The 9730-nt window shown below is 45.8% G+C and overlaps 1 pseudogene; it reads right to left on the bottom strand.

Moving 5' to 3' along the window:
• Positions 1 to 5432: 5432 nt before the first annotated feature.
• On the bottom strand, positions 5433 to 8595 carry LOC113747987 (proprotein convertase subtilisin/kexin type 9-like; annotated as a pseudogene).
• Between the last annotated feature and the right edge of the window lie 1135 nt (positions 8596 to 9730).

Consider the following 9730-nt stretch of genomic DNA (forward strand, 5'->3'; position numbering starts at 1 on the left):
CAACCTTTTGTAAACATTGTTTTTATGTTTGTTTAAAGACTCGTCAGATTATTCCTTACAAAATGTTGGTGCACCTTTTTTTATTTATTTTTTTAAAGGTCCAGTGTGTACGAATACTCTACCACCTCTCAAACCAGCTGTGATAAAAAGCAAGAGTCCATAGTTTGTCTGTTCTGGGTTACTGTACAAACATGGTGGACTCTGTGGAAGAGGACCCGCCCTCTCATTTTAAGACAACAAAAACACAACAGTTGTTATATTCAGGTGATTACACACTAGTGGAAACTAGGGCTGCCACGATTAGTCGATTAGTTACAATTATGTCGACGATATTGTTCGTCACACACACACACACACCCCTACGCACATGTGCAGTAGTGGTAATCGGTGTCAGGCCTGACTGTACCGTAAATGATACCATAACACAAACCCTCCAGGAATTCACGATGTTGCAATTTGCAATTCAATACAACTTCAGTGAATCCCTGTGAATTCAGGGCGGTGTTGCAATCTGCCCGGGGGGATTCAACTCGGCGGGTCAGGGACGGCCGCACGGTGCGGGAGGATCCCCTCGCGGGACCTCTCCCTGGCGCTGGCTGGCCTCCGCGGGCGCATCCTCCGCGGCGGCTTGGGTCGCCATGGAAAGACTCGAGGACGAAGGGGGCTCACGGCTCCGTCCACGAGCTTTACAGCGCCCGCCTGATCACCCGCCCTGCTTCGGGACAGTCAATTTACGTAGGATCCGATTAGTCGACTAATCGAAAAAAATAATCGGTGATTAGTCGACATCACAAAACGTTGTGGCAGCCCTAGTGGAAACACTAGAATACCTTAAATCCTACACACTGGACCTTTAACTATATTTTCATCTCACACACACAGTTTCACATTTCACTTTCATCATTGTCCATTATCTAAGTGTTAAGGTTGAGAGTGTTACTGCATCAGCAGACTTCACCTCTTTATAAACGTGTGTCTCTGCAGACTTATCGCATACGTAATTTGTTAACTCATACAGTTCCCACATTATTTTTATAAGTCAGATGTTATATGTTGGTGGGCCCAGTGATTTTACATTTAACAGCAGCTCCCAGGAGCGTTTGTAACAAATAAATTCTGACTTATCTCGTTATAACTTTCACAGATCTCCCCTCCAACTTTTAGAGCTGATCATCAGTCGTGCGCCCTGCAAACCTCCCTCCAGATCCTAATGACAGCCTGTGTTCATCCCTTTTACATGGTGCTATTGTTGTGGGTTCAATCCAAAGAAAGTATATCTCACTTTCTCTCAAACTTCATTTCCAGCTCATTAGGTACACCTGTACAATCCAAATCAACAGCTCTGACATACCTTCTACTTTCATGAAGCTCATAATGTTCAGTATAGAGGTTTTTATTTATTATGTTTACTAGGGAGGTTGTAGTTTCTAATATTTTGGCCACCCTATTTACGTACATGAGAGGGACAGAATATTAGAAGCACCTCCAGTAAAAGCAGTCCAGTTTAAAAAAAGTCAAGTTTATGGTTTCTGGCCATGTGGTCGGTCATTCTGTCACAGCAGGAAAATCAGTAAATACTAAAACGAACGACGGCTGAATTCCTTTTCAGACTCTGCTGGTTTCTACTGTCACATTGTCGTGGGACACGTCCGTCGCTGTGGTTTCTCTTCGAGTCACGATGTCTCCTGTGAAAAAAGTCCTGCTGGACTCAGTAATCAGTTTAGCCCCCGCTCATCACGATAAGTTATAATATCCTCATTTTCCGGGTAAGGTTCTCCTTGATGAGACACTGTTTTACGAAGGGTTTTAAAATTTATCAGTGATGATATCAGATTTCCGTTGGTAATCAAACTTCAGTCCGTCATCAGAGCAGCTCAGCTGGCAGCGATGGATTTATCTCCCCGTGGTGCTCTCCATGCTGAGGTCTGTCTGTTTTTATCATCAGAGCTTCAGTGGATTGATTAGTGCTGTGATTTTTTTTTTAAATTATTTTTGGCTTGAATTGTGAATCTTAAAGCCGCGTCACTAAATACAAAACAAAGTGAGCAGAAGGTAACTGTCTTATAATCAAGCGTCTAATCAGGCTGATACGCAGCGCCTCGCGGAGCCCTCCGCGTTCTTCACCTGTGGTGAGGCGTGTCTGACTGAACTTCTGTGTTATGTTTTTCACAAAGACATTTTGAAAATCACAGTTAAATAATAAAATGAAAGATGCTTCAGTTACTTACTGTATTGGTTCCGATCACATTACAAACCAACCAATAGCCAACATCAAATCAAAGTCAACACACAAGACGCAGCAGCCAGATAATATTACTGACTAGTCCAACAGCAGTCAGCCCAGCCAGACTTTATTTCAGCAACAACTAAAAATCAGTCCCAGATTTACTCGTCCGGCAGCTTCTTGCTTCTTTCTCTCTTAGCTTCTCTATCAACATCCCTTTGTTCTTTTCTCCTCTGTCATTATGTCCATAGAGACAGCTGAGCTGGTTTACATTAGCTGCTTGCCCAGCTCCTGTTCTGGCACGACACCTGGCTCTGAAAACCTCCTTTTCTCTGCAGTGCAAACACTAACACTCTTCCCCCGGTGCTCTGAGCTCACAGGCTAACAAACTGAGTTAACTTTAGCTGACGGCAGCTACATTTGGCAGCAGTTCACTTCACCGTCCACGGGAAACTTTGTGAGTTGAGGCGGAGCAGCCGGAGGACATCAGAGGGAAAACCAGAAAACATTTTCTCCATAAAATATGATCCAGTTTCACCAAAATCAGTGAAATAGTTGGTGTTGTGTGACTTAGTGTTGTAAAGCGTTATGTACTCGTACCCGGAGCTCAAAGTTACACAATGTGAGAACAGACGTACGAATGACAGGGACGCCATTCACCTGATTACAAGTCATTGTAGCATCAACACGATTTTAAATATTTTGTTTTATGTTATAAAAGTGACAAATTGTTGCTTTAATATCAGATGAAAACCGGCCAGACCATGATTTAAAATATACAGGTCACATTACGTGTCCATCAAAAGCTCTTTTTATTAAATCGTTCGTGTAAAAGATACAAAAATATTGGTTACATTTTACAAACTGTTTAAAAAATGGCTAACAAGACGTTACTGGACGAGGCAGCATACTGCATGTAGGTCAGGCATTAATACAATACATGTGCTTAATCTTAAAACTGCGACACAAACAGCTCTACAGAACCACGATTAGAGAAATATCAACGTGTCAGACATCCGAGTGGAGTGAGACCGGATCATGGAGGAGTTGTGGTGGCGTGCTGCTGCTCTGGTGGTCTGATGCGACAGCAGACGGCGACGCCTGTTGCCCCCGGCTCCTGCGGCGCTGTGGACGCGGCAACTGTTGCCCTTAACAACCGTCTCCAAGATAGCTGAGCCCTTAGAGACGGCGCTGCAGTCCGTCAGAGTCCAACCAGAGGGACAGGACACCTCGACCTGCGAGGAGAGCAGCAGAGAGCAGTGAGGTTAAAGGGTCGAAGTCTGAGGGGAAGACTCTTTAAGATGTTTACCTCTTATCAGCTGACGTGTTTTCCAACACGTGACACTCCAGAGACGGAGCATGGCAGCACACGGCATCTGAGGTCACGCCGTCTTTCACAACGCAACGCTTGCGGTCACCGTGATGTGGACGGAGCCGGACAAGATCTCAGCTGTGGACCAAGAAGTGCAGCCTGGAGAGAGAGAGAGACACAATACATGAGCCAAACAACGGGAAAACTCACTGAACTCATCCTCCACTCAGAATGAACAAGAAGGACTATAAGGTAACAACAATCAGTGGAGTGCGGCAGCCTTTGACAACCCTCCTGCACACAGAGCTGTCATCATGCTGGCATGGAGTACATTTTTCTTTCAGTGATTGCCATAGTAACCAGCATAATTGTTCTCAAAGCAGCCCATCAAAACCTTGCACTCAGTTAAAGGATGGTTTCTATCCAGAACGACCTTTGAGTTACAAGTTTGACTGGTTTCAACAGTTTCCAAGGGATACTTCAAATCAAATCAGATTATTAGTAAAGTCACAAAGTACATTTGCCCTGAGGGCTTTACAATCTGTACAGGGAGTGACACCCTCTGTCCTTAGACCCTCGGTTCGAGTGAGGAAAACTTGCCCACAAAAACCTTTAACAGGGAAAAAAGGTGGAAGAAACCTCAGGAAGAGAACAATCACAGAGACATATTGTACAATTACAATGAATGATAAAATGATTACAGTAGCAGTGGAACCTGTGATAGAGATAGAGAGACACAGATGCACAGCATCAGCAAGTCATTAACTAACTATAAACTGTAATGGAGATATGGCAGCAATAATGACAGTAGGAATATGTGTAGTGGACGTCATGCAGGACCACGGCAGCAGCCACGATCATGAGAGAAGAAGTTTGTTAGTAATATCAACATGCATTAATGAGACATGTAGTTTACAGATGGTGTGAGAGAGAGAGAGTTTTTCAGTAAAGTGAGAGAGTGACTGCATCTTCAACCAATACCGTGCCTGACTAGGCATAAACCCTGAAAGAGACAGACAGAGGGGGAGGGAGATAGGGGATACTTATATAGTATAAGTATATACGCCTTCTTGTTGAGAATTAGATGAGAACAGAGGATTCATATCACATTCTTACAGAAGAGTATCTTCCTCACCCAGTCATTTCCAAACAGTCCTAAACCAGCTGGACAGATGTGCAGCAGATTGTACCTGTGACTTACCGGTCAGGTGGTGCTGCAGGCCGACACACTCTGCATCTTGCCCGGCTTGGGACTAGCGTGGACCTGGCACCGCAGACCACCGACCACACAGCAACGGGCCACAGCGAACACGCCTTTACCTCCCGGGCCGTTGTAGGCGACACACTCCATCTGCCCGTCGTTCACCTGCAAACACTGTGATTAGACACGGAGGTGTTTTCAGTGAAAATGGAAGGTCAGTTTGAACTCACGGTGACGGTTTCTCCAGCGTGGACACCATCAGGAGCGTAGCTGCTGCAGCTCATCATCTCCTCCCCCTGACGACAGCGACTGATGGCGCGGCGCACTCGTGACCCCGACCTCTCTGACCACACTGACCGACACAGCAGCTCCACATCTGCACACCCGAACAGGCACACAGTGTGAACTCCTCACAAGTTGCTGTGTGTGTGTGTAAGAAGAAGTGTTGTGGGTCTCTAACCTGTGCTGTTTGTCAGGAGGCATGGCGCCACCAGGTTCGGAGTAACGAGACGATGCGTTGTCGGTCAGAGACAGGAAGTTGATCGTGTGCGACGGAAAACGCAGCATCGTCTGCAGGACCTGCACCGGCGACATGTTCTGATTGGACGACAGGATCACCGCTGCTACACCTGTACACATGCATGAAGAGATGCAGCACTTAACTGCAGCTGCTTTCATTTTAGACGTGTGTGTGATCATACCTGCGCATGTGCAGCGGCCTGCGAGGTTCCACTACGGGACGTAAAACAGGTGCTGCAGTCACGGCTGGCGCTTACGATTTCATCGCCAGGTGCAAACAGGTCAACGAGCGGCCAAAGTTGGTGCCACCGGCTCCCTGTGACATGAGCTGGTCCGCTGAGTTAACAGCCCGACCGTGATGACCTGCACACACAAAGGAAGTTAAGGTGAGAGTTGGGGTGTGACGGCGTCCATCGGGCCCTTTTAGTTAGATGTTCATGTAACCAGGCTCTGATGCAGGCGAGTAGAGGCAGGCCGTCTCTGTAGTTCCCCGCAGCTGCGATGACCACGGCTCCGTTAGCCACCATGTCCCGACAGCTGTGTTTAACGAACGGCTGAAGCCACCGACGAAAGGCAGCAGAACAACCACAGCTCCCACCGGACTGGCCAGTAAACGCTGCTCGGATGTACTCCATACCTGAAAAGAAGAGGAGAGGGATGTTCAGATGTTCAGTTTCTTGGTTGCATCCATCTGGAGTTCCAGTTCCACGCCCTGCTTCTCATTAAAATAGGCGTAAAACGTGATCTGACAGGCTGTTAAACACAAAAGCAAAAGAGCTCCTGGGCTTCTTGAAGGCGTGTATCAGCTCTGTTTGAGTCCTACTCCTGCCAGAGCTCCTGACACCGTCCCTTTCCCCCTGACAGTTGAGCACACGGACCAGGTAACGCGGCGCCCCGGGCGACACCAGAGTCCGACCCGCTCACGACCCCCCTGTGGTGTGCCGTGACTGTGTCGCACTGACTGGCCTGCAGAGGGGAGAGAGGTCAGGTAAACAGATCCACAGGTGTGAGCGCTTTGTCACTGAGCGCAATCAAAAAGTGTTGTTGAAGTGCAAGTGTGTGTGTGTGTGTGTGTGTGGGTGGTGTGGTGTGTGTGTGTGTGTGTGTGTGTGTGTGTGGTGCGTGTGTGTACCTGTCTGTGAACTCTGACTCCATCCTCCTCAGGGACGTTGTTGAAGTCCGTGACGAGCACTCGTCCTTCACTTCTCTGTGAGAACTCTGAACGCGCCGTCCATCAGATACACCGCCGCCTTCCCGCCGTCGTCGGCAGAGGACAGAGGGTGTGTGGATGTGAATATATAATTACTTGTGTGTTGTGTGTGTGTGTGTGTGTGTGTGTGTGTGGTGTGGTGTGTGTGAGAGCAGAACAAACACACTCACTGGGTGGTTTGTACGTCCCGTTTTCAGAGGTGCCACCGTGAGGCTGCAGTAACCTCTGCAGGTTCCAGGGGGCGCTCTGAGCAAAGATGGACGAACCCTCCTCTATGTAGTCTAATGGGGGAGCTTCACTGCCTGGCAGGAACACAGTACAGTACAGTTAACCCACACCTTTATCCACCACCACAGGTTCTACTGAAGCAGTTACCAGGTGAAGGACGTCGCTGCTCATCTTGACGCAGAAGCCGTGCAGAGCTCCGGAGTACGTCTGCAGGATCGCACGGTAACCCTCTCCGGCTGCTTTGGCCCTCAGTCTCCTGATGGTCCTCTGCACGTGAAGACTCGTGCGTTCCCGGACGCAGTATGACGAGGACTGACGGGCATCCGCCACGCTGCCTGCAACACAGAACACAGAGACATAGAAAGTGAATGTACAGGAGAATTTCTGTGCATGGTTGCCACTACGATTAACATTCATGGATTTAAAAGTCCAGTGTGCAGGTTTTTCAACCAAATACCTGTTATTTTTAAGAAAAGCCCTTTAATAATAAAGACTGGATTCAAAGTATCAAAGTTTAGGTTGGGTTTATATTCTTGTATAAGAAGGAGTGTGCAGCACATAAAAGGGGTTACAGAGAAAAGGCTCCTCGGACGAACTCTAATGTTGGTTTCTTATACATTTTTTAAAATGGGCTGTCTCGGACAGCTCCCCACCTGATACAGATAATATCATAACGTCCTTTTTGGTTTTCTGCTCATTATGTTTCTTATTCAAATCATACTCCCCTAGCCTGTCTCCCTGACCTGGTACTGTTGATTTATAATTATCTCTCCCTGCCAGCCTCAGTAAATCACAGGCCAAATAAGGGAAGTGCACGAGACATGGCAAAACACAGATACAACACACTATATGAATTAAAACACCTGAACCCCAGTAATAATCTGATTTCTATAACAATACCCTCGCCTCACCTTCCCATTTCAAGCATGAAGGAGAAGGAGAAGACCCGATGTAGAGCCAGTGTAAAAACATTGGGTTTAACCATAGATAGTATAAAATGGACATAGTATCAGACATCACCCACAGTCCCGCTCATAGACATGGATCATGACCTGAGGCCTTACCGGAGCACATACCTGTCAATCAAAGTGGCCATGCTTTGTATCCTGCATAACTTAAACCTTAATATAACCTGAACGGTGAGTTGTATATAAATCACCCCCAGTACAGTTGTCATGAACGGGGAAATTACTACAGAGACCAAAACTGTTTTTTGTACCAGGCTGTAAACATGTTTATTTCTGCTGTGAAGTTGGACATTTGAACATGGGGACTTAGGGAGACTGACTCACTTCTGGAGCCAGCCTCAAGTGGACGTTGAGGAACTGCAGTTTTGGTACTTATGCGTTGGCGAATAAAGGACCGGCTGCCTCTGTAGATATAAAATGCTCATTTCTAACACAACAAGACACACAACTCTTTATTTTCAGGCGATCATACACTAAAAAAACATAGATATGAATATTATTATATTCCATTTCTGCCAATTAAATCCTCATAAAGATAACACACAGGACCTTTAACCAATCAAAAAAACTGTCCCATTTGCAAAGTATTAAGATAAAAATAATATGTACCTGCAGACGGATTGCTTATTATGAGAGGAACCTCCTTTAATTAAAAGAGTGAAATCTAAGACACAAAGGCACAAACTCAGGCTGGAGGAAAGTAGTTCCAAGTACTTGTACTGATAAATGCTATTTCTGATTCTTTATGTTCATACTCTGCGACATTACAAGATAAATATGATTTTTTTAGATAGTATTTGTACGCTTGCACTGTAAAATGCTACTTTTTACTTGAGTAAATAATCACACTTGTGTGCACCTGAGGAACTCAGCAGCGGGCACGGCTCCGGTTTCAGGTTGAGTCCCGTCCTCACGGATCAGATCCAGGATCATCTCGTCGTCCTCGGGGTAGTCCCTGCGCGCTCACGTCAGAGATGCGCACAAACCACAGCGCCATCCAATCCAACCACAGGTGCGACGCATTTCAAACCTCTTGGACTGTCCTCCAGACAACAATCAGGAGAAGTGTTTAATCATTAATAATAATAATAAAATAAAAATAAATCCAGCAGTGAGAGTTTTAAAGTTCAGAGTTCTCCAGATGTTCGTGCGCCCTGCGTGCCCCGACGGTCAGATGACGCCTCCAAACATCTATCCTGATTTTAATAATAAAAAAAAATTCAATGGATGCTTAAAATCAGGCGGGGACTGCTGACGTCCGCCGGGGTCAACGCCAACCGCTTTTTTGTATCGAATGATTGTCCTCGGTTAAAAAACACCTCTTACTGTGGAGAGTCAGTGTTTCACGCTCCCCTGAAACCCTGTAATTACTGCGGTGTCAAATCAGACACGAGAGGACGCTTCCTCCCCTGGTTTATCTGTTGATCTGTTGTTTTAACATGTGCACTTAATATGAACAATGTGAGTTATGAAAGCAAACAAACCCTGCCTTTATGGCAGAGAGGCAGCTCATGTGCGTTGTCCATGGCTCCTATGTGTCATTTATTTTGATTATGTTGTATTTTTTATAGTAATTTTTAATGATTTATCATGAGTTTAATCCCATTGTGGTAAAATATGGACAGCCGTCAGGTGTGTTTGTTTATGATTATATTGTTATGTGATATGAAAAGTGAACACACAAGCCAGTATAATTACTTGTCCCAGCTCTGCGTCTGTTTTCAGCCTTTTATTTCACAACGACGAGAAAAGTCAGTCCCAGATTTACTCTTGTCCAGCCCCTTCTTCTGTGATCATGAGCCTGGTACATTGCTTGACTGTCCAGCTCCTGTTTGCTGGCACGACAGCAGCTCCATTCCCCGTCCTCTGAGCCTCTCACAGTTCGGGTAGCAACAGCAGCTGCATCAAATGTACTTATAATAAAGAATAGTTCTTAATGTAAAATTTAAAATCTTTTATTTTTGGTAGAAAAAGTTACCAGTGTTATTTTAAAACTGTGCTGAGATGCACACCTGCAAAGTCTCTAAATCTCTAACTTTGTACCTTTCTGTGTCAGCTGTCATCAAAC

The sequence above is a fragment of the Larimichthys crocea genome, chromosome XVII (assembly GCF_000972845.2).
Source record: "Larimichthys crocea isolate SSNF chromosome XVII, L_crocea_2.0, whole genome shotgun sequence".
Taxonomy (NCBI): Eukaryota; Metazoa; Chordata; class Actinopteri; family Sciaenidae; genus Larimichthys; species Larimichthys crocea.